This window comes from Marmota marmota, unplaced genomic scaffold, assembly GCF_001458135.2.
Source record: "Marmota marmota marmota unplaced genomic scaffold, marMar, whole genome shotgun sequence".
Lineage (NCBI taxonomy): Eukaryota > Metazoa > Chordata > Mammalia > Rodentia > Sciuridae > Marmota > Marmota marmota.
The window spans coordinates 21950928-21976886 of NW_025999977.1; the positions used below are offsets into that span (position 1 = coordinate 21950928).

Below are 25959 nucleotides of genomic sequence, written 5' to 3' on the forward strand. Positions count from 1 at the left end.
CTGTTTTCAAAGCAGCATAAGTTTGACCCAAGAACAAATTAGATGCAACAGCCTATCCATACTGGGAATAATGAGGATGTAGTTTCAGCCTTACACATGAATACATATGACAGGGGGCATTCAGAAGTCTAGCACATTCCCTTGAATGTGCAAGACTTTAACAATCCCTGTTTTAGGGAAGTCCTAGAAAAATCAATTATTCTCACCATCCTACATGGTAGATCAGCAACAGGAGGGAACTAAACCTGAAAAATGTGCAAAAAGCCTGCACCTGCATAAGTTCCTACACTTTCTTCCACTTAAGAAATCCTGTGGGAATATTATAGAGATTATCACAAATTGACTCTAAATTATTTCTGAAAGGAAATCACAAATAGCAGTCCCTTTAATATCAATAATATTGCAACAGGTTTTGTAAATAAGAGGCACCGATATGGGGGGGGGGGAGAAAAGCAGCCTCAACAAAAAGAATTTGGGAATAAACTGTTTCAAGTGATCCCAGGAAAATATCTCATATTATTTGAGTCAAGAGTGAAGCTTTTTAAGGAGGGCTCAAGTTTCATTTGTTAGAGCATTTTCCACTCCATCTGCGAATGCCTGACACGAATTTAAATTCAATATATTTTTATTAAATAATTTAAAACGATCTTTTTTACATTCAGCAAAGTAAATCTCTATATTTGCCCTCCTCAGTTCAAAGAATCACTGAATTTTAGAGTCAGGAAGAAATTGGAGGCATTCTGTTCAATGAACCAAACTAACAAACATTTTATCAAATAGTATGTGCACCTGGTCTGCTAAAGGCTGTGTATGGATGCTCTCATTCAATACAACCTCATGGGCTGATAACATTATCATCATTTGTTGAAGAGAAAAATAAGGTTCAGAGAGGTTAAGCTACTTACCTAAAGTCACCCAGCCAGTAAGAGACAGGACCTGGGCTGTGACCAGTTCTGTCTGATCCTAAAGTCAAATACTTCCTGAGGCCTAGGTGATTTGCTGGCATTTATTGTCCTGCCATTTCTGAATACTTTCCCCCACCCTAACTAAAGAGCTTGCACCAGGGAGAGCCATCACTTCCGGTAGCCAGGAGCTCTCTAAACTGGAGGGACATTATTCTCACCTGGGAAGAGCCTGATTCTCCACCAAGTCCACCACATGCATCTGCATCAGGCTGTGGGAAAGGCAGACTCTGGAACAAAGCTGCTCAAGAACAACAATAGCCCAGCATGGATTTGGATCATTTCTGAGAATGACTTTCACAACTCAGCCTGACCTACTTCCTGTCCCTTCTTGACTGCGTCAATTGCCATCCTATGTTTCATAATGAGCAATTTCTCAGAACTCTTGTCTAACAAATACCTGTAGGTGCCCCCTCTCCTCTAGGAGGTGTCTTGGCATACTAATTCTCCAAACTCCATCTAACTCCTTGAAAAGTCCTTCTTCCCATTTCACCCCAACACCCTCTATTTTGATGTTCTTTGAAGTTTCCTTTGCTTTTCTTCAGAAATCATCAAGAAAGAAAGAAAGAAAGAAAGAAAGAAAGAAAGAAAGAAAGAAAGAAAGAAAGAAAGAAAGAAAGAAATCATCCAAAAAGGTACATAGGACGCTCTACCTTCTCCTGCAGATTGAAGAAATCAGATCAGATGCGTTGGGTTGGCAAAGCAGCATTCCAGGCCATTTGCGGCTGATGACGGTCCCTTTCAATACGTCTGTGGAGAACACCCTCCAGTGTGTCCCTAGCATCTGGCTTCTTGTAACCGCCAGATGCTGAGGGAGGACTGAGGCTGAGGAAGTATTTGTTGGAGCTCAGGAGGTCATCACCAATGCCTATCTGTTTCCTCCTGGTATCAGCCCCGAGCCCAACTGTCACTGTTGGGCTCAATTTTCCTCATGCCTCAGGAACACATCTGGATTCCCAAGAACACCCTAGCCTTTGCAGAAGACGGAATTTAGTCTTTTATGCCTCTGACTTTTTGCTCTGTAACAATACTGCATAATCCAGAGAAAGAATGTCTTAATGTCGGTATCTGTGTGGTTTCATTGGCTGTTTCCCAAATAAGGAATTCTCAGATTCCCCACAGTGCCAGATTCCTCCAGAGCGATACAACTAGACTGGAGCTACACTTGAAAAACCCTAGTCTTGTTTTGTGTGGTTGGAGGAGTGCAATCCAGTTACCCGAACTGCTCCCCCAGGATGCATACGGTGGAAACAAAGTCAGGCAGACCAGTGTGTAAAAACGCATTGTGGAGAATTCTCTTAAAGGTTTACTATGCTATGACAATGTTTCAAATATCATTCCTACAGAAGTTTTCCCTTTAAAAGGAAAAGTAAATGTTTGAAACAGAAAGGAAACAAGACGTCAAGGAAAATGAAAAGCCTCACTTCATTTTAGGTCATGGAGAAGTAACCAGTCCACATGAGCTATACTATTAACACTTATGTTGTACAGTCCATAATGTTCCATCCAAACCTGTGGTATTTAGGTAAGCTATGCAACAGGAAATACCATTTGTAAAATATTAAGCCACAGCATAATCTCCCCATGCCTTGTAATACTATCGGCTCTGATTCCAGCTCAGCTGCCCACCCTGCCTCTCCCCTGTGGCAGTTAACCTTCATTTTTCTGGCATTGAATTTGGGTCCTGGTTATTTCTTTAAGCTTATTTTATAATCTGTTAATTTCCTACATTTTGGGAGGAATGACAGAGGTTCTCTCTTTGACCAGACTCTAGGCAGGATCAGAGCCTCCTTCTTAAACAGGCCTGTCGACTCTGACCTATAAAGCCTTGAACAAGAACAAACATGGCTTCTTATGGTTCAAGGCTGCATCCCTCCAATGACACTGGCCTCCCTTAAAGTGCCTGCTTGACAAAACTCAAGGCTGCCTGAAGAGTTTACTGTTTGTTTCAGCCCACACCTGAAGGTAGGGTTCCCGTTTTCCAGGCTTGATGGGAGGGTAGAAGCCAACTTTGATAAACACCAGTTTGCAAACTTAAATGGGTTTCACTTGGACCAATGCCCTTCCCATGTTGTGTAATTTTTTCACTTCCTGACTCTACAGGGCTCAATCTCCCTTCAGAAGTCTCAGTCATTTCTATACAAATCAAGTTCAGTTCATGCTGGACTCTTTCCCCTAATGCAATAGTTATCACCAATGAAAATCTATCCTCAGCATTTTAAGGTCCCGCTGTCTATCTCTGACAACAGTATGAACAGATACCAAGCCAAAGATGAGAAGTTGGCCATCTGCAACCTTGGCCAAACTCGACCATTTTGGCACCCTGATCTCAGACACCCAGCTCCAGAACTATGAGAAATGAATCTCTTGTTTATAAGTCACCCAGTCCTTGAAGACAGCATCTTCCAAAATGGAGAAAAGTTAATAGGGTAGGGAAAAAAGACCCAGTGTCACATGCAATTGAGAATTCCTGGTTTAAAAGATTGACAGGTCTCTTCATGGCTACCCTCTGCACAGCCTATAGGATACTAATGTGCTTGAGAGCCTTGAGGAGGAGGAGGGAACTTTCCTCATAACATACATGGCAGGTGTGGAACATGGAACCAGAGAACTCACAATCCACCCTTAAATCCAGATACCTCGGCCTTTTCATTCTGTTGCCGGCTTCTCTTCCATGACCTGGAGGATCAGCTCTGGGGCCCCTAGTGGCTTCGTTGAGTTGGCAGGTTCTCAGCATAGCTCCCTGGACTAGCAGCAGCCACAGGCTGTTTCCCTGGTATACCAGCAGTCCTCATGGGGGAGGCCCAGGCAGGGGAGCAAAGAGGGCCAGGCTAGGGTCAGCCTCTCATCCGCATTTAAGTGAGTGGCACAGACCTCTTGGCTGTCTGTCAGGCAGGCTGCATGACCAAGTTATATCCAGGTTATGAAGGAGGGAGTCAGATTAACTGGGGGCCTTTCCTAAGCTGGACCTAGTGCTGGGACCCAAGGCTCGACCAGCCTCTGCCTGGCCTGCAGCTCTGCTCTTCATTCACAACACCATACCCTAGGACTTGTGGGTGGCAAGACAGGCATTTTGAATCCCAAGTAAGAAGAGCCCTGCTCTGTGGGATTCTGACCTCTAGTTATAGCATTGGCTCAACCCACAAAGGCAGAAGAGCATGGAGGTCAAGTGCTACAGGCTATCATGTCAAAGTCACCTGGCTTCTCATCCTGGTTTCTGGAATCACTACCTCTAGGACATGTTGCTAAGTGTCTTTTGGCCTTCATTTCCTCAATCTATAATGTGAAAATAAGGAGTCTAATTCATAAGGGCCAAATAAGTAACTTGCCACATAGTAGGTTCCCCAAAAAATGGCAACATAATGCTTACAAGCATGAGGTTTCCAAATCTGTATCATCATAGCTCCAAGGCCAGGGCCTGAGCAGCAGGCAATACCAAGCTTGAGAGGTCGCCAGTGAGAGTCCCAGGGCTTGTGTTTGACCCTGAAAGGTCTCTCATTTTCCAGCAAGAGAAAATCAAAGTGCAATCCTGGCATGTGCTGACCTGGGTTGTGATATGAAAAGCACAAGTTAATAAGCAAGTCAGCACAGCAGCTGGAGACATCAAAAATAATCAGGAAAGAAAGATTAAAAGTGACATGGCCCTTCACACATGCAGCTGATGACTTACTTTAAGGTTATAACCTGAAAACCTGGGTCCATGCTTGTCACCCACAAACCAAGACTTAACATCACTCTCTACCAGCGATTTGCTTTCCAGGGGACATATGGAAGTGCTTAGAGACACTTTGGATTGTCATAGCCATGGGTGTGGGAATGCTACTGGCATCTTGTAGACAGAGGCCAGAGATGCTGCTAACACCCTATAGTGAGTGCATTGGACACACAGGGCAAAGAATTATTCCTCTGGAAACATCAGTAGTGCTTAAGTTGAGAAACCTGCTCTAGGGTCAGGGAGCTGGGAATGTGGCAGGCCTGAGGTGCAGCCTTCCGAACTGGTCTACTTTGCAGACAATGCTTTGGAAACCTCGGTTTGGCAATGTGCCTCGGATCACACAACCAGAAAATGGTTCTGTCAGAATTGGTCCCTGACTCAGATCCCAAATCTCATGATCTTCCCACAACACCACACTAACAACCAGGGCAGAAATCAGCATAGGACAAGAGGATAAAGGGATATTTTAAAAGAGGACTCAAAGGATTTAAAGGAAAGGGGGCAGGTGGAATCTGGCACTCAGAACAGCAGAGCCCTAGAACAGATACAAGACACAGGAACGTTTAAGAGGAAGCGGGGGCTAGCAGAGAGAGTCAGGGGTCTTTCTGGGCTAAGTGAGAGCTGAATGCAAGAGAGAAAGAGAAAAGCCACAGGGCTTCAGAGCTGAGGGCTGAGCCAAATTATAGAAGGAGGCAATGAAAAGGAGTGACACACCCAGGAAGCCCAAAGTAAACCCAGGAGACAGAGACCCCAAAGCAGGAAAGAGCTTCTTCCTGGGGTGCTGAAGGAGTGCAGAGGACAGGAACAATACAGACAGGAAGACTTTGGAGTTTGGGGATTTGGTCGGTAAAGACAAGGGTCGGGGCCAATTTCAGCAGCTGAGCCAGGCTGCCAATCTGGAAGAAAGGGAACATGTTGCCCACTCGCCCTACATGGAGGCCAGGCTGCTGCCCACCCACGTCACCACCCAGACCCTGGGTTTTTGCAGTGTGATACTGTGTTGTTTCCTGGGTGGACTGGTCTCTGGCAGCCCTTCATACCCTACCTACTTTCTGGTTTCAGAGGCAGCACAGAAAGGACCCCAGGGCTTCCCACTCTCCAGAAAATTCAGCCCACTCCTGGCTGGAAGGAGGCAGACAAGCAAGCCTTCGTTCCAGCGAGGGCCTGCAAACAAGGTCCGCTTTCAGAGCTGCTTCTGGCATTTGTGTTCCGTGGGTTCCTCAGTGGAAAGAGCAAGGCACTCAGAGAGAGAAATGAGAGAGGGCATTATCCCCACAACGGTCCTGGAGAGCTGGGCTGTGGTTACTAGAGGTGGTTCCAGGACTTTTATTCTGAATTCTCCAAGGAAACCATCAAAATGATGTGAGATAAAGTTAGCTGATGGTAGCCTGGCTCAGACCACACAACTTAAACATGTGAATCTCCTTCCTTCTCCCAGGAGGCCCAACTGCTCCTCCTGAAGATAAGTAGAAAGTCTTGGAAGTTTTAAAAACTTTAAAGAGGATCTCTCTCTCTAGACTTAAATATTTAGTGGGAGGTGGGGGGGGGGTCGGGGGGAATCACTCAAATCAAACATTTTGCTATGAAAATTGGTCAAATAATTTATCTTAATTATCATGTAATAACCTTTAGTGTTTGAAGGAAGGCAAGTTGCTCAATAGCCCAAAAGAAATATTTAATGCTCTAAACTACAATTCCTTCCCATACACCAGACAAGCTGTGGTCAGTAGGAACAGCCCTTCTGACCTGATTGGGATTGTACCCTTATAAGAGGCCCTACAGAGCTTGTTCATTCCTATTGGGGGAGGACACCGTTAAGAAGGTATCATTTATTAAGCAGAGCAGGCCCTCACCAGACACCAAGTCTACAGTCACTTTGACCTTGAAATTCCCAACCTCCGCAACTATGAGCAATAAATGTCTGTTGTTCCTGAGCTGGCCAGTCTAAGGTATTTAGTTACACTAATCCACACAGACTGATAGTTTACCTTAATGGGTTCTTGCACATACTAAATAAAGCAACATCTGTGAAATGGCAGTGCGAGGGAGTGATCATAAACAGACTTATTACTATAGGTTCCTGCTTCTACAGTGTGTATAACCTGGTCAGAAAGACTAAAGAAAACAACAAATGAGAGATAAAACGTACCTTGCTAAATGCACTGGGAGACCGGGAGTGGCCAGCACCCCAGGCAACATGGCTCAAGGGCAGGGACAGCTTCAGAGGGAGGAAATGAACATCTGCTCCAGTAGAGAGACATGGGCAGCAAATCAGGCATTCAGGATTGAAACACTGCTCGTGTTTCTATTGATTTGGGTCATGTGCCACTTAACGCTGGTGTAAAAGAAGTTCTCCCACCTGGCTTTATTCACCCCAGTGAGCAGACACAAAATATCCACTCATGCACACATTTGTCATCACTAGGGCAGGTCTCCTCTCTGGCTGTCTGAACTGGGCCACAAGCCAACAGAGACAACCCGGGAGGTGATCAGGGCTGCACACATGCCCCCACATCAAATGTACTTTGGTATATCCATGGCCAGTCCTGGATGCTACTAACCACAAAGGTCACTGGGAAATGCCTACATCACTATAGCTACACAGGCTGAAGCTACTGAATTGCAGAGACAGGAGCAGGTTTGCTTCTATCCTCTCCAGCCCCATGGACTTTCATGAATGTGTATAAATACTTAACAACTTGAGCGATCCCAAAATTAGGAGAGATTTTTTAAAATCACTGATTAAGGTTATGAAAGATCAGCATTTACTTAATGTCTTGGTCTCAAATGCAGACATGAGCACACAAAAAATAATATTCATATCTCTAAGTCCTCAGGGAGTGCTCACAAAATACTTGTGAATTTTATTGCATCTCGGGGGCCACCAAAGGCTTCAAAAGAATTTTGCACATAAAGCAAAGTCTGATTGGAAACATGTAAGTGGGCACCAATGGTTGGATTTGCCACCTAGCACCCTCAGGGTTAGCTTATATTTAAACACACAGCTCTTGCTTGGATTCTCAGTCACAGATACTTGAACATGTGGCAGACTGACGACCCCTTCCTCTGGGCTCTAGAAAACTCCCAACCTGCTTAGGAAGTCTGTTCTAAAGTCACCCTGGTTCCACCCTGGACACAGCCCTGCCCAGCATGGCCCACAGCTCCAATAGATCTATCAGAGCAAGCAGCTTGCCCTGTCTGAGGTGCTGACCACTCTATGCTACACACCTTCACCCACCACCCCCGACACAGAGGCCCTCTTCCCATATTCCCCTCTCCACTGTGATAAGCACACAGATGTATGTCAGGTCTTGGAGCTGGAGTCGTAGCCCAGCAGGTGGAAGCTTTGTTCCAGCTCTGCTTCTCCCTGGCTCTGGAAGTTCAAACAAGTCACTGCTAACAAGTGGTTTCCAAGGTCCCTTCAAAATCCCACAACCATGACGATTCATTCTCCCAAGATGGGGTCTGCAGAGAAGCGTATACCTCCCAGAAGTCTGCTTCCTGCCTAAACTCCTCAAGACTCCTGCAACCACACTGCAGGCCAGAGGCTTTCCAAAGATGCCAGGTCACAATATCACCTTGCCCCCATCCCATCAAGAAGGGATCCTGTTTCTCCTCTCCTTGAATCTAGGTAGATTTTGTCAACACTCTGACCAACACAATGTGGCATAAGCAACAATTCCAATTAGGGGCAAAAGCATCAACTAACCCAGAGACCTCCCTTGCCTGCTTATTGGAGCCCTGAGAATCCCTGAAGAAGGCCAGGCTATTCTGCCAGGCAGAGAAGCCACATGGAACAGCCACATAGGGCAGCATTGTGGACATCCAGCCAGTTGAGCCTTCAGTGATTCTGATCCCTGTCACCATCTAACTGCAACAGCATGAGAAATTCAAAGCAAGACCCTCCCATTGAGGTTTTAGGACTGTGTGTGTGTGTGTGTGTGTGTGTAAAAATGTACATCTGACAGGGAAAGATTCACCACCATGCAGTTCAGGATCTCCACCAAAGCACAACCAGGCAGGCAGCCATCAGGAAGCAGAGGCTCCACCACCTGTAGGGGAAGGTGCCTAGTTAGGAAGACAAGCAGGGCAACAGGCTGAGCTGACATGATGAGGTTCCTCATTGAGCATCCTTGCTCAGTTTGTTGGGCCCAATTACCAGGGCTCAGGGGCAGTAGAGCCTCACTCACTTAACATAGGGGGAGGGGCAAGGCTTAGATGGACCTGGCCCTTGGCCATGGTTCAGGCCTTGGAGGGAGGAAAAGTGGACTGAGTTGAATTACATAGCTACACCCTGGGGGCTTTAGGACAGCAGCCTTCCTTTACAGGAGGGCCCCCAGCTTGGTTATACTACGTCCTCAGACCTCATACCCATAACCACTTCCCCCAGGAAACCCCAGTGTAGAGCTCAACTTATTCTCTCCACTGTGCTGTTCACTGGGCCACATATCTAGGGTGCCCAGCAAGGATCGGGCCACACCAGAGTGTGGATGTTAATTCCAAGTCTGAGACAACAACTTCCTCCTGATTGACTTAGAGAAAGCCAACCACTTGGAAGTTCAACAAGAAGGACTCAAGAAATTGTTCAACTCTGCATTTGGGTTTTTTAGCCTTTAAAGATAAAGTGAAACCTTGAGCCATACTTATGAAGGAGTTTTATCTACTTCTCCTCTAGGCATACATGGGGAAAATTCGCAGCTGCTTACCACGTGGACAGCGGCTAAAAGCACCAGTGAAAGGACTCAGAAAGCATGGATTCTGTACTTGGCTTAGCTTCTAACTATGGGACTTAGGGCAAACCAATTATCCTTTTTAGCCTCAGTTTCCTGATCCACAAAATGGAGGATATTAGTATGTATTCCTGTGGTTTAGTTAAATAAATGCCCAAATAAACTAAGATTATAGCAAGACTCCCATCTGATGAGAGCAGGTCTTTCCTCTCACTTCAGAATCCCCAGCTAATCTCTACTAGACCCAGGGCCACCTCACTAGCCAGGGACCCTACCTCCAAAGCCTTCACTCTGTCTCCCATCCATACTAATATTGTTCCAACCCATCCATCTGGAGCTGGCCTGATCTCAAGGACTAGAACCTGCCTCACCACCCTTCCTCATCCCTGACCTATATCCTATTTCCAAACACTGCACTCAGCTGCCAACTGCCAAACTCAGACCCCAAGGTCTGCCTTCCAGGGTCCCCATTGTCTTTGACACTAGATAGAAACAATTCATTCCCTTTTCCTGGTTTTTCTGAACTTGGGCACAGGGCAGGTTTCGGGATGAGAAGCTAGCATCTCTGTTCAGGACATCCTTTACCCACCAGAGACCCGCACTCCACACTTCGCCTGCAAAACGAAGCTCCAATGTGCTCTTCCACATCAAAGGACTATGGGGAGCATCATACACGGGGATGGACGTGAAAGTTTCTTTGAAACCTATGAAGCACTAGGTAAGTTTCTATTGCTCTTGCTACTCTTGTTCACGGTCTTTAGTGTGGTCTCAGACTCTGAGTCTCTGGAGGCCTGGGATTGCTTCCCGGGCAAATTCTTTTGGTACAATGACCACACACAGAGAATAAAATTGATGCTCTTTGTGACTCCAGTGCTGTTAGCAAATGCAGTGTGATCCACAGGACAGAGGCTGGGAGAGAAGTCAGGAAACCTGGGTCCTGACCTCCTTGATCTGCCAATGAATTAACCGCATCACTTAACCACCCAGGGCATTTTGCTTTATGTGCATAATAGAGCTTACAAGCCACCCACATTCCTATTCACCAGGATACCAGGAGAGCAAAGAATTTGAATAGAAAAACACTGCACAGTATTTTAGTGGGCATGGAGAGTTAGAAAGAGATGACAAAGAAAAATGAAAAGGAAAAAGAAAGAAAAGAGGGAAAGCAGGCATTTGGGGTAAAGTATGAGGTTCTTGAGAATGCCAGGCTGAAGCTGGGCATATTGACCATGCCTGTAATTCTAGCAACTTGGGAGGCTCAGGCAGGAGGACTGCAAGTTCAAGGGAAGCCTCAGCAACTTAGCAAGGCCCTAAGCAACATAGTGAGACCCTGTCTCAAAATAAAAATAAAATTATTTTTAAAATTTTTTTAAAAGTTGGGATGTAGTTCAGTTGTAAAGCTGGTAAAGCATCCCTGGTTCAATCTCAGTACCATGGAGAAGAAAAAAAAAAAAGCCCAGCTGACATGCTAGTGAAGTTCCCTGTATAGAAAGGGTCTCCCAAGCCTGAGAGTCAATGTCTAGGTTAATTTACCCCAGAGGGTCCAGAAGACAAAGCTGAATGAAAGAAACCAAAGTCTTCCAGCACCTGAGATACCAGAAACAGCTACACTCTTTGCTCTTTGCTTATACAGCTCAGTTCAGAGCAAGAGGCAAATGAGGAAGTAACAGGCCCACCACCTGTACAAACTGTGTAATGTCCCTCGAGGGGTCCTGGTCAGGCCACATCCTGGCACACAAGGTCCAATTCAAGAAACATTCAAACACCGAGACCTGAAAGTACGCGGGGCACAGTGGTGTGCTCCTGTAATCCCAGGAATTGAAGAGGCTGAGGCAGGAGGATCACAGGTTTGAAGATACCTCAGCAATTTAGCAAGGTCCTAAGCAACTTAGCAAGCCCCTGTCTCAAAATAAAAAAATAAAAAGGGATGAGCGTGTGGCTCAATGGTTAAGCACCCCTGGGTTCAATCCACATTACCCCCCAAAAATAAAATAAACCTGAGTGTTTACTTAGATGAGATTCACTGAGAACATGAGAAGCAAAGGTTCTCTTGGAATGAGAAAAATAACTTTTAACATCATTTAGTTTCAACCTTCATAATTCAGAAATTTTTAATGCAATATCCCTGGCTGAGGATTTATTCAGCGGCTGCATACACTACACTCTTCAAGCGATAGAGACCTCATTGTGTTATAAGTTAGTTCATTTCATTCTCATTTGGACAAGATTAAACTCTTCTCCTTCCTATTAACCCCAAATTAACCTCCTCCAGGTCTCCCCAGATGCTCTGGAGGCCTAAGTCTAAATATTTTTTCCTTTACCAGCCTCCAGAGAACTTGAGGCAGCTGGTAGGGGTTTCCCAGAGACTTTCCTGAGAGCAGGACAAATTTTCAGTGTATCCTAAAAGCAAACCACCCAGCCCCCTTCCACACTTCTTTCCTGATGGTGACCTCAGGCCAGCTTTGACCTCAGACTGCGGTGGGACACTGACTGCTGTCCCCACTCTACTCAGGGCATTGCATCTTGGTCCTGCCTCTGGCTTTGTGTTTGATTTACAATGACTTGGCTTCCTGCCCCAATTTAGGCAAATGCCGGTCCATCTTAGGACTCCATTCGGACATGCCACGTGATGAGATTAAAAAAATAACAGCTCCAAATTCATTTCCCTTAATGGAAAGCAGCCGGTCATCTATCTTTAGGCCTAGTAATGACTGACTTTAGAAACTGTTCAGCAGGCATTAAGTATTATCTTTTCTGGCATTTCATTTGACAGATGAGGAAACAGAAGTTTAGAAAGACAAAATTATTTGCTCATGGTAATAGAGCTGAGAAGATAAACTAATCTTATTTTCCAGCCCCATATTCTTCCTATTTCAGTTAAGCAGAAGCAAGGCTACATTATGCCTCTCTTCTGAATATATTTTGGGATAAATTTTCCATAGTTTGTGTGTAGTTGCATTCATTCTTTTTTTTTTAATATTTCTTTTTTTAGTTTTCGGTGGACACAACATCTTTATTTGTATGTAGTGCTGAGGATTGAACCCAGTGACACGCGCATGCCAGGCGAGCGCGCTACCGCTTGAGCCACATCCCCAGTCCCGCATTCATTCTTTCTTTGACTCAACAGAAATTCACTAAGCACCTTTTATGCACTTTGTAAACACTCTCAGTAAGACCTGAAATAAGGTTCCCACAGGGATCTATATATTAGTGTGTGTGATCACACTGTGTGCACAAGTGTGTGTGAATTAAAACTCATGCATGAGGCTGAAGTTGTGGCTCAATAGTAGAGCACTTGCCTGGCACGTGAGGCACTGGATTTGATCCTCAGCACCTCATAAAAATAAATAAAGGTCATCAACAACTAAAAAAAAAAGAAAGAAAGAAAAGGAAAAATAAATAAATAAAAGCCAGGGACTTTCGGTCTAAAAAAGAGAAGAAATTTCTGGCCTAAAAAAAAAAAGAAAAAAGAAAAAGAAAAAAACTCATGCATGCATACATCCACTCAACAATAACCAAACACTTTTGAAACTACACACCACTGCAAGTCAAACAGTCACATTCCACTACCGCAGGGCATTCTCCTTCTAGTAGAGGCCATTCTCGAATGCTGTTAATGTGATAAAGCCCATCCCAGGTGTCTGTGGGACTCAAACCCAGATGCCTAATCAAGACTGGCAGGAGTGGTGGCGGTAACTACCCATAATGGTGGTGGGGGACTGAAGCTGCTGGCCCTAGGGAATTGAAAAAGCCTCTAAGAAGAGTGGACCTCTGAGCTGAATCTTGACAGTTGATATGAACTGATCAGGCAGAACAGAGTGAGAGTACAAAGGCAGGGAGGCAGAGGGCCTGATCCTGCCAAGGAAGACAGGCACAGCTGGGGAGGCAGACAGGTGGGGTCACAGAAGCCATTCTTTATTATGCTAAGAGTGTGTGTTTGCTCTAAATACAATAGGGATTCAGAGGCAAAATTTAAAGAGAGAATAAACAGGATCAGATTTGAATTTGGGAAAGCAAGCTCTGGCAGAAAACAGGACAGATTAGAGGGTGGCAAGGCCAAAGGCAGGAAAACCTGGCAGGAGGCTAGGCAGAATTCAGGTGAGAAACCGACATTGAACCTGATGGCTCCGGCCCCTACACGCTTCAAGTTTGAAATATATCAGGGGAGAAGAAATTATTTTTCACGTATGTCTCTCTGGGCACAGGTAATTTCCACAAAGCTCTACAGAACTATAGTATCACCTCATTATTCTCCTTGGTGATTCTGGTGGCCCCAGAGAGTGATGTCACTGCTCAGTAAGTGGTGGCTGACTGCATGAGCGGTGGAGGTGGAGAAGTCCTAACCAAATAAAGTCAGGGTTCAGGAAGCACAGAGAAATCAAGTTTAAGCAAGGCAACATCTGAACCAAGACAAACAGAAAAGTTTCAGGATGAAAGGCATAGAGTGAAGAGCACAGGGAGCATAGGAAACCAATAAAGCAGCCAGCGCCTGCTGTCTCTGGTGGGGAGATTCTGCATATCTCCCTTTGCAGAGTGCACTGCACACAGCCCATAAAGCACCCTCAAGAGAATCTGGGAAAGGAGCCCTTCTGGTCAGACAGGCAACAAGAGGTAAGAGTCTGCAGCAGAGTTGGCACAGGGGGTGTGCATGTGTGAGCAGTTAAGTAGGAACATCTGGCAGCAAAGAGGACTGTGTGGGTGAGAAAGAGGCAGATGCCAACAGGCAGGGGGCTGTTTAAAGCTGGCTAAGCCCCATCACATGTGCCATTCTCTCTTGCAGATGACAAAAAATGATTAATAAAGAGGATAATGTTAAGCCCAAAATAATGTATTTTCTTGCTGGAGGAAAATGCTGATCTAGGCAAGTCTGAGCTTTCTTGGAACTGGAGGATCCTGACATTATCATCTAATTCCCAGGAAAGTCTGACCATTTTTTTTTCATAAGATCATTTTTCCAAAAATCAGGAGCACTTGACCATTGGTGTGCTACTTAGAATGACCCCAACTGAACACTTTCCACTGAAGCCATGACAGAGCAGTGAGACTTTCACAAAATTCATGAGGTTTTACTTCAAGCCACACAGGAGCAACGGGCCCAGAGCTGCGCTAAGCAAGCTTCTCAGGTGTAAAGATTTGAGATTAAAATATTTCTCTGTTTGTATTAATGTTAAACAGAGGCCAACAAAAACAAGGTTTGTAACATCAATTACTATCTTCCAGGCCTTCTAAATTGGCCCCGAATATGTATTACCGTGAGCTAGGAAAAAAATATTCAAAGGGATGAACAGGGGCCAAGATGTCAGTCCCGTCTCTGAATTTCTGGGTCATGGCTGTTTTAAATTAGATTCTCAATGCTGTTTCCATGAAACTGTTGGCTTAGCTCTGCAGTGGAAAAGCTATTTTTGTGCTCTGGACCACAGATATGAAGGCATATCCATAATTTTAATCATTTTGTTTTCATAATGCTCTTTCCCTCTGCTTAAGAACAGTCAAAGCTATCACTGTCATTACTATTTCTAAAAAGTCCCTTGCAAAAATTGACATGCTCTGAGTCATACACAGATGCCACAGGACCCAAATAATGACTGTTGTAAAATAAGCACATTTTAGGTTTTGTGAAATTCTCAAGTAACACCTTCAGTATTTCTTCCTATGGCTACCTTCTCTCTGTCAGCTCTCCATCACCTACTCTTGAATGACTCAGGAGGGTCTTCAAGCCCCTCCTGGGAAAATCTAGTCCCAAAAGTGTCTCTCTAATATTGACACTTAACAGGCTCCCTCTGGGGTCTTTGTAATAAAAGTTTTATTTCCTTAAAGGAGAAGAGCACCAACAAATAAAGTGAAGAGATATTTCTGGTTAAGAGGGTCCTCGTTCTTAGGTAACCACATAGGTATTCTATAGAAAGGTTCAGGAGTAGGCTGTATGGGCTACCAAGTGGCATACAAATGCATTAAGAAATCTTACACAAAAGAAAAGTAAATTGATTACCAAGAAAACAGAAGATAATAGGGGGTGTGACCAAGGGCTCTCTCCAGAAGTCTTCCCTATTAGACCTTCTAAAGCACAATCCTAGTTTTGAAGGAACCAGCAAGAGAAGGTACAAAATGGGAGGGGACTAACATTTGTGAACATTAATATATACCAAGCACTTGACCCATATATTTCCTGTCATCTCACTGAATTTCAGATCAACCTGTTGAGGTAGATTTTGTCATTACTGTCTTACATAAGAGAAGAAAACAGCCTTAGATATATTAAATAATCCAGGCCTGCTTGACTCCAAAATCCATTTCTTTTCCATTATGACTTAAAGCTTATGTGAGGATCAGAGAAGATCAAGGACTAACCCTGGTTTGGTTTCCTTAAAGTAAAGAACAGGGTTTGCTGGAAGGGTTGGTGGAAGATGTCTTTGTATAGATTACTTTAAACGTGACAAACAGGCTCCATTGATATCAATCAATGTCCTCAGAGATGGTATTGGCTGCAAGTAAAGAATCAATTGCTTAGTGTATGCCTCTCTTACCATGAGAGGCACGATAATCATGCAGCCTAGCAGAGAGAGAAAAGCAGCTTCACACAGCACAGGGAAAACTGGCCTTTCACATGCAGTATTTCCCTTCAGTGTAGGTGTTGGGATGCTCACATCATACTCAGATGGTGTGCTGAAGTGAGACTGCCTTTTGCAAACTTCTCTTGAAGGTCTTAATCTACTACGGAGACTCTAAAGGCCAACATTTGGAAAGCATCATGTTTGGGAAATTCAGATCTCATCTAGACAGAAAATATGTGGCCAGACAGACAGCAAGACACCACAGCAAGGGTGCCTGTGATGATGTCAGCACCAGTATCAGGAGCAGCCTATTCACATATTCACATCCTAATGGGTATATGTATTTACCTACTTGGATTCTACTTTACATATAACACAATAAACTTTAAAATTAGGAGTTAAAAACTTTATTCACAATGATGGATTGACAGAAGAATTACCCTTCCTGATTAATCCAAACACTTCAGAACACAGAACAAAAAAATATAATAATAAAAATATGTTCTAAAACCTATATATAATTAGGTACCAGCAACGAAGAGGGAAGTCAAAGTTCAATCAATGAATGGGAGCTGAAGCCACAGAACTCATGGAAAAATCCAGAGACGTCAGAGGCCTGAATATCGAGCACTGGGATTTTGATGACAATGCGTGCAATGGGGGAGTGCAGGTGATGGCCACCTCAGAGCAGGAGCCCTCGGGGGAGCACCTGCACAATGCTGAGGGCCACAAAGGCTACTTCATAAGTGAAACAGATCTAGAAGAACATCATTCACCAATGAGAGGAAGCAGCAAGAAAACCTGTCATTTGCTTGGGCAAAGAGTGGAAAATGAGAGACCTATAAAATATGAAATCCAGGCTTGAACTGCATGCAAGAACAAGGTTTAAATGCATACTTCCAGATCACACAGGGGCTCTATGCCAAGAAATTCACAAAAAGGCTATTCTGGAGTAAAACACACAGAGCACCAGCTGAAGTAAATGTAAAATTACTTCATAAGGATATGCTAACCCTCTGAGTGCAGAGGATTTCTTTGGAAAACAACTCCTGAGGAGTATGTAAAACATAGGAGGAAATAAACCACCATTTAAAAAGTCAAAAAAGGAGATAAATATCTAAAGTATAAAATAAAGTATTGAAAAAAATTCAAATGTTTAGAAATGATAAGACAAAAAAAGATCATATTAGAAAAAGGCAGATATGAAGTACCAAATAGAAATCCTAGAAATTAAAAAAAAAGACACTGATTTCTTTAAAACAATAGATGAGTTGAATAATAAACTAAGTGGAGATGAGGAAATATTAATAAATTGGAAATAAAACTAAAAAAAAAAAAAAAACCACTCAGAGTATACTGAGAGATAAAAAGATACACAATACAAAAGAGAATTTTCTTCAGGCCCTAGATAAGATGGGAAGGTTCAAGGTTTGCCTAATGGATTGCAAATGGAGAGATGAGAGAGCGTAATGAATATGGGATCAAAGGCTTTTAGCTTCTGACATTCAGTCCTACTCCTCTACACCTAGAAGCATTACTGACTTACAGTGACTGCCCAACAATTATTTTAATTATAATTATTTTAAAATAAATTTGTAGCGAAAACAACTGAGAAACCTCTAGAGAATAGACAGAAGCCTTCATCACAAAGGCACACACTGAGTTCCAAGGAGGATATACAAAAACAGACCAACTTGGATATCAGAGAGAAAGGCAGAATGTGAAAGGCAAAGCAAATCTGCAAAGTCTCCAAGAGAGAAAACAGATTCCCTAAGAAAGGGCGACATGCTAAAAAGAGATATTTCATTAGGAATGACTGAAACTAGAAGGTAGTGGAATGAGAGCTTCAGGAAGTCGAGGGAAAGCTACTTAGAATTCCACACCTTGCCAAATCACCTCTCAAGACTGACCTGCAACACAGACATTCTCAAAATAAAAGACTGACTATTACAAGACTGAGTATTAGAACACCAGACCTTTACTGAAAAAATTAGCAGTAAAGAAGAGGTAAGCAAAGGTATGCAAGAAGCAATCCAGAGAAAGAAATCAGTAAAGTTAAACAAATGTTGGTTATAGGAAGGAAGGAAATAATGACCAACCTTTGTGACAGTGAGTAGGGAGAAATTGGAAGAGTTTAGACAATGTGGAAGAGGGGCAGATCAAATTTAAAGTCATTTAAAATCACTGCATCATTTAGAAGAAAATAAAGAAATTGACTACACTTTGTTAAATACACATGCTAGAAATTGGAGGATACTATTAAAAAATACAAATATACATCTTTCAAAACAGTTGACAGAAAAACAGAAATATGCAAAACTTGATCAATTCAAAAACAAAAGGAAAAGAAGAAAAAAAGAATATACAAAAGTGGTAAAACAAAAAAATAAGCCAGGCTCAATGGAACTTGCCTATAATCCCAACAACTCAGGAGGCTAAAACAGAAGGATTGCAGGTTCAAAGCCAGTCTCAGCAATTTAGCAAGACTTTGCCTCAAAATAAAAAATAAGGGCTGAGGATATGGCTCAGTTGGTAGAGTGCTTGCCTCACATGCACAAGGCTCTGGGTTCAATCCCCAGCACTGCCAAAAAAAATTTTTTTTTAAATAAAAAGGTCTCGGGATGTGACTTAGTGACTAAGCACCCTTGGTTTGGTCCCCAGCCCCACAAAAAAAAAGGAAGGAAGAAGAAAGAAACATGGCAGAAATAGAATATATACCTACATATATTATACATATACATATCATATGTGCATATTATAAATATATATATTTTACCAAGAATGTAAAAATCTTAAATATATTATTTTCAGGATGAAATTTTAAAAATCAAGCAACATATAAATGATTTTTTCTAATATACATATTTAAAGTAAACTCTTAAAGAAAAGTTAATATTAAAAAAACATACTGAGGCTGGGGTTGTAGCTCTATGGTAGAGCGCTTGCCTCACACATGGGAGGCACTAGGTTAGATCATCAGCTCCACATAAAATAAATAAATTAAGGTATTGTGTTCATCTACAACTAAAAAAATTTTAAAAAAAGAAAACACTAACCAAGAGTAAGCAAGTATAGCAATATTAACACCAAGCAAAATAGAAATCAAACCAAAGCCATTAATAGAAATCAAAGAGGACATTACATAGCAAAATGAAAAAAAGAAATTCAAAGACTGTACACACCTATAATCCCAGGGACTCAGGAGGCTGAGGCAGGAGGATCACAAATTTAAGGCCAGCCTCAGCACTTTAATAAGACCTGGTCTCCAAATTAAAAAAAAAAAAAAAGAGCTGGGGATTTAGCATGGTGGTAGAGTGTCCCTGAGTTAAATCCCCAGTAAAGTTAAAGGAGGAGAAGAAAAAGAAGCAATTCACCAAGAATAATCATGGATTTGCATAAGCACTGATGGAATCACAAGAAGAAATTAACAAATCTACAATGAGAGTGGGGGGTTTTAATATTTTCCAGAAACCTAGGGGAACTCAGAAAACAGGCATTAAAGCAGGAAAGACAGGAAAAATTTGACCTATCAGAGTGATACAGAATTTTGCACCATCTAAGTAGGTAATATATTTTTCTTTTAATGCACATGCAGAATGTTTGGTAAACTCATGTAATTGGACATAAAGGAAGTCCTAACCAAAAAAAAAAAAAAATATATATATATATATATATATACACACACACACACACACACATATATATACACACATACACATATACATGTGTGTATATATATATATGCTATTGTATACATATATATGCTGTATATATATTATGAATATGTGTATATATATATGCTATTATACAGACCATGCTGTTTTTTCATAATGTAACTAAATTAAAAATCACTAATAATTTAAACAAAGTAAAAATAAAATTTAAGTTGAAAAATGGAAAATTAAATAAATCTATAGCTTAAAAAGAAGTATCAGAAGTAAAAGGAAATATTTAGAGCTAAGTGATAATGAAAGCATCACATATCTAAATGTATAATGTGGCTAAAGCAATACTTTGGTAAATTTATAGCTTTTAATTAATTTATTGAAAAACAAAAAATAAATAAGCTAGGCATCCACTCAAATAGCTAGAAACAGAAATAATACAGAAAAATACAAATGACAAACAAAAAATATGGATAAGAAACTGTTTATTTGAAAAAACTAATTAAATAGACCTATATGTTAATTAAGAAAAAAGAGCTGACACAACATATTATTTTTTTTTAAGAGAGAGAGAGAATTTTTTAATATTTATTTATTTTTTTTTTAGTTTTCGGCGGACACAACATCTTTGTTTGTATGTGGTGCTGAGGATCGAACCAGGGCCGCACGCATGCCAGGCGAGCGCGCTACCGCTTGAGCCACATCCCCAGCCCCCTGACACAACATATTATGATGAAAAGAACGTAAGACACAACCAATACTTATAAAACCATAAAAGAAAATTATGAACAACTTTATGTTTATAAATTCAAGAACACATAAGTGGATCATCTTAACTAAACAATCAAAACTGAATCAAAAATAGAAAAATTAAATTCATTAATAATCAATAATAATTTATGAAACTTGATACAAATACCCTGTATAAGATGATTTCACAATTCGTTTTAATGTTTTTTGTTACCAGGGATTGAATCCAGGGGTGCTTAACCACTGAGCCACATCCTCAGACCTTTTTATATTTTATTTTGAGACAGGTTCTTGCAGAGTTGTTCAGGACCTTGCTAAATTGCTAAGGCTGGCTTTGAAATCATGACATTCCTGCTTCAGCCTCCCGAACCACTGGGATTACAGGCGTGAGCCACCATGACTGGCCCCTTAACAAACTTTTGTTTATTCATTTATTTATTTTTGGTACTAGGAACTGAACTCAGGAACACTTTACCACTGAACCACATCCCCAGACCTTTTTATATTTTCTTTTCAGATGGTCTCACCTAGTTGCCAAGGCTGCTCTCAAACTTGCTATCTTCCAGCCTCAGGTTCAGAAGCAGCTGGGATTACAGGTATGGGCAACCACATGTAGCTCAACAAATTTCTATCTCTTATAAAGAGTTTAAAATATATAAATATATAAATGAAAGAGGAAAAGCTATCCACTTACTTAATAGGATTAATATAAACTTAAAAAAACAAAATGAGAACAAGAGAAAAAATATATAATAATTATATAGAATAATTATAGAATAATTATTTAACTTGTGAACTTCCACAAAAATTCTAAATAAAATGCTAGCATATTATACCCTATAAAATAAAAGATTGTACATCTGTACATGTATATATATCTATGCATATGCATGTTTTTAACTATATCTTAATTTTTATTTTTAATTATACTCATTAATCACATTGTAATATTAAGAATGAAAAACATACGATAATCTTATATAACTTACATGAAAGGCATTAAAACATTATATAAAATCAGTCATAGTATAATTTTTAACTTAAGAAATGTTAAGAATAGACGGAAAGTTCTTAATAAATATCTACTAAAACCTTAAGCAAAAGTTCATACTTAAGGAGGAACTTTTAAGAGTACACATTAAAGACAAAATTTAAAGGTATCCTCCAACACCGTCACTACTGAACATTGTACTGGAGGTTCTACCCAAGGCTATAAGAAAGATACAGAAGTCATAAGTAATTGGATAGAAAAGACAAATTACTGCTGTTTTATGATTATCTAAATTAAAAAATCAAGAATATTTACATGCAGACTTTTAAAACTAATAGGAGAAGTCAGGGTGATATTAGATAAAAGAATAAAATTTAAATATCAGGAATATTTCTATAGACCAGCAAATAACAAATTAGAAAATAAAATAAGAAAAAGAATATCATTTAAAATATTGAAAAAATCTATAGAAATAATTATAGCAAAAGTTGTATTAGAGATTTATAGGAGTAATCACCAGTAATCCTGAATGAAAAAAGATGACAAGATCCAGTATTATAAAGATGTCGTTATAAATTGAGTGCAATTTCAATAAAAATCTCAACAGGATTATGAATGTGTGTGCAAGTAGACAGACTAACATTTATATAAACTCATAAAACTCAAAAAGGCCAAGAAATTTTTAAAAATATGAATGTAATCACAAGCAATTATTTCACGCTTCCTTACATGGCAGGGACTATTCTAACATTTTTCATGCAATATCTCCTCAATTACTCTTGAAGTGTTTACCATTATTATTTGTATTTTATAGCTGGGAAGACTTAGAAAAGTTAAGTAATTTGCTCAAGGTTAGTCAGCTAGAAAATCACAAATGCTCACGGAGCTTGGGGTAGGATTACATTTTCATAAATCCACACCTACATACATATAGAACATTTTTGAGAAAATCCTAAAATCTAGGGAGAAGACAGGTTACATTACAATGAAATGACAGTAATCTGTGATCAGACTAGTAGCAATACATTCAGGAAGATGATGGTGAAATATCTTCCAAGGACTCGGGAAAAATAATTTTGTCTAGAACACTACACAGAGACAAACTCTCATTTATAATAAGAGCAAAACAAAAACATGTTCAGGAATATGAATATTTTACAACATGCCAAATATCCTTTATTTAAAAAAAAAAAAAAGCTTCTAAATTTACATTGGCATGAAGAAAAATGAACCCAGAAGAAAGGAGTAGGGTTTCAGAAGTAGTAGCCTCACAAGTGCCATAAAGAAACACAAACATGGCAGAAACAGGTCTTTCTCCCCCTCACACTAGCCAACACCTCAAAGAACAACAAAGGCCCATATTGGCAGAGCTCTGAAGGTAGAATTTGCCTAATCTACTTTAAATCTTGCCTTGTACTGGAACTATTCCAGAATCCCATAGGGTGCCTAGAACTCCTGTCTAGCTGGAAAGTCTCCATAGAATTCTGAATACTTCTCACATGCAGAACTGGTTCCCAAGGAAAGGTGAGCTGCCTCTGACTAAGTCTGGAGCAATTTTCAAAGGAAAGAAAAATAACAGTGGGAGGTGAGAGAGGTGGAAAGCAGGGACATTTTGCAAATAATCAAAATATCAGTTCTTATTAAAGCATGAAATATTTTTCCTTCCCTTTTCTATCTACTTTTTCCTTATAGTTAAAATAATAATAATAATAATAATTATTATTATTATTATTATATCACACGTTCAGGGAGAAAGTAGACAGTAGAAATTGAGATACCCAGACTTTTACCACTGACCTGAATTCAAGATTCAATTCCAGCATTAGTAGCTATGCAGCTTTGGGCAATTTACCCCTCTGATCCTAGTTTCTGAATCTCTATAACAAACATAATAGTAGTACTTACCCTAAAGAGTTTTAAAATGGCATACTATGGTGTCAGTGCTTAATGCTCAATAAATATTAACTAGTATTGTTGTAAAAAAAAAAATTGAGAAACATAGCCAAGCACACACACACACAAAAATCAAAAGCACCTGTAATTCCACCATCCATAGTAATGCATATAATTCCAATTTTTTTATATTTTCAAAAAGAGAAATAATAGTGCTTCCTAATCTATAGCTAGCTCTATAAATTCACTCCCATACTCTAAGAATGTCTTATACAGTTCAGTATTTTTGTACAACATGGTGTTTAAAGGTCATATGGTATTCCTTAGGGTTGTTTTATTTCTTAAGGATCCCTACCCTCCTTCCTCTCTGCAGGTACCATACTTGATGTATGTGCAACTCATCTGACCCGGCCAGATAGGAGCTGCTTGCCTTCTATTAGCTAACCATTCAAACCACTTACTCCTTAGGTCAGGGACCCTTTGTAGCCTTCATGACATCCCAGCATCCACAGCAGTCTATCGTGAGGTTGCTAAGCCACCCCTGTAATGCCAAACCACCCAGTTTAACAAGATTCCATGAGAGGAGCAAAAGCTGAACAAGGCAGAAAGACATTTTTCTCCATATAGTATCAGGTATTAAATACACGATTAGAAATTCTCAGAGGGAAATTTAAAAAAAAATGTCAGGAAGAGGAAGAGACTGAAGATTCTTATCTGAGTACATTGTTTTTCTAAGCAACAGGGCCAAACAAGTTTAAACCTGAAGGGCATTTTTTTGAATGGAGTCACAATGCTTCCTTATCAATAAAGCTTAGAAACCACAGTAAAACCTTACAGTTTCACAGAATGGAGAACTGTCAAATTGATCAGTGGAGATAAGTAAATTATATTCTGTTTTAAATGTTATTTTACTTTGAATGAATTTTTTTTAAATTTTTATTTCCAAATGGTTCAATGCCTTGACCTGTTTTAATGGGTTGTTCACAATATGATCTACTACATTTGTTACAATCACATTGATTGTTTGTACAGAAAGGGGAATGGCTAAAGTTCTTGACAAGTGTGTTCTCCTTACATACAATAAAATTTCAACATCACTCCCTGCATTCCTGTTCACACAGTGAGCAAAGCTTTTTCTTCCAGGTCATGTGGAAGTAAACCAGGCTCTGGCTGCTTCCCCTGCTCTGATTCTGGTGAGTGAGCAGAGGTTTGCAATATAATCCAAATCAATCCCTAAAAAGAATATCCCAGATTCTAGACTCCATTTTCCCAGACCCATTCGAGAATTAGCAAGCTTCCTCTAAGCACCCAGAGAACCTAGCTTGTCATGGAAACACTGATTCAACCATAATAAGAACCAGCATAAAAACCACAATGAACTAAACATGTCTTCCAGCCAATCGGACTGTAGTTGAAGCCACAGCCTGGGGATTTAATAAATGAGTTTTTTTTTTTTTTTCTTTGTGGTCCTGCTCATTTTAGCCTCTTCCATAGCCTTGTTTGCACAACTTCTATTTAGAGAGAGAAGGGAGTGGAAAGATGCGGGCTAGCAATGCAGAGACCTGCAGATGGGCAAGGCCAAGCTGGAATGCTAACAAACGCTGCTCTGCTCAGCCCAGCCCTGCCCTGCCCTGCCCATCAAGCAAATTAAAACTTGTAGCCTAGAGGCAGCTTTAATAGCTTGTTTGGGGTAGTCTAAAAACAAGCTACACTTGCTTCTTTCTCCTACCAAAACAGTTGAGTGTGGACCAAAGTCTGCTTTCAAGAGACAAGGTTCTGCACCATATTTTTAGCAGGCAATCTCTTCTTCTCTTCTTTTTATCATTCTTCCTGTTTCTTTTCTTTCAGGCTTAGAAAGACGAATTATACGAAGTGTTTGTTATTATCATTGGAAGAAAGCAGAGTCAATGGAGAGGTTAAAAAAGAAGATGCCAAACCAACAGAAATAGTAAAATCCTAAGAAGGAATAGATTTCAACTACCCTTACCCCTCAAAAGTTGAAATCCCAAATTCCAGAGAATGTTATTCCTGCAGGAAATATTTGGACAAGTGTGGCGGTGCTTGCGGCTGTGTCCCCTTGGCCTGGCTCCTCGCTTTGGGGGGACAGGATAGGCTGAAGACTTCAGTAGGGGTCTAAGTCTGGGGGCCACGGGCCTCCCAGGAAAAGGGTAGGAGACAGTAGTGCAAAGAATAGGGGCCAGAAAGAAAGTGAAGGGTCCTGGATGGAAGAGATACACAGCCCCCAAGCAGGACTGAAGGGCAGGGCCACTGTCCCCTGTCTGGGAGACCCGGGATCCACGCGCGCGCGGGTGTAGAGCCCCCGGCCCCGCTCGGGGAAATGAATCTAGATGCTTTTTGGTGCTGTTGGAGTTTGCTTTCTTTAGAGTCGGACCCAGAGCAGAGGTGAGGAGGGGAAGCCCCGTCGCGGCCCACCCCCTTGCCCGCACGGGGCGCCTACGGGGCAGCGAGTGCAGGTTGAAGGAAGACCGGGACGCAGCACGTCGGGGCGCCGAGCGAGCCCAGGAGTTGCCCGAGTCCCGGGATCCCGCCCACAAACTTTCCTAGAGAACTAAGAGTGGCCCCACCCTGGAGAGGGGGCTCCCAAAACTTCCCCGTCTGTTCCCCGGGGCTGGTCACTCACGCGCAGCGTAGCTGGGGCTCCGACTCTAGCCGCCGCCATCCACACTGGGAGGGGTGGGGGA

General features: G+C 41.4%; 1 protein-coding gene across 5 annotated transcripts in view; it reads right to left on the reverse strand.

Moving 5' to 3' along the window:
* Ston1 (stonin 1) overlaps positions 1-25958 on the reverse strand; it is a 56067-nt gene extending 30109 nt beyond the window's left edge. Inside the window, exons 1-4 of one of the 5 annotated variants that reach the window (XM_048804410.1) lie at positions 25899-25931; positions 8661-8729; positions 6827-6918; positions 4333-4506 (exon numbers count right to left, since the gene is read on the reverse strand). The gene's annotated coding sequence lies outside the window, so the exon portion shown is untranslated. Of the gene's footprint in view, positions 1-1615; positions 3594-4332; positions 4507-6826; positions 6919-8660; positions 8730-25244; positions 25877-25898 lie in introns of those variants that run through there. The other 4 variants (XM_048804411.1, XM_015479681.2, XM_048804413.1 and 1 more) reach the window with 4 other exon arrangements.
* Between the last annotated feature and the right edge of the window lies 1 nt (position 25959).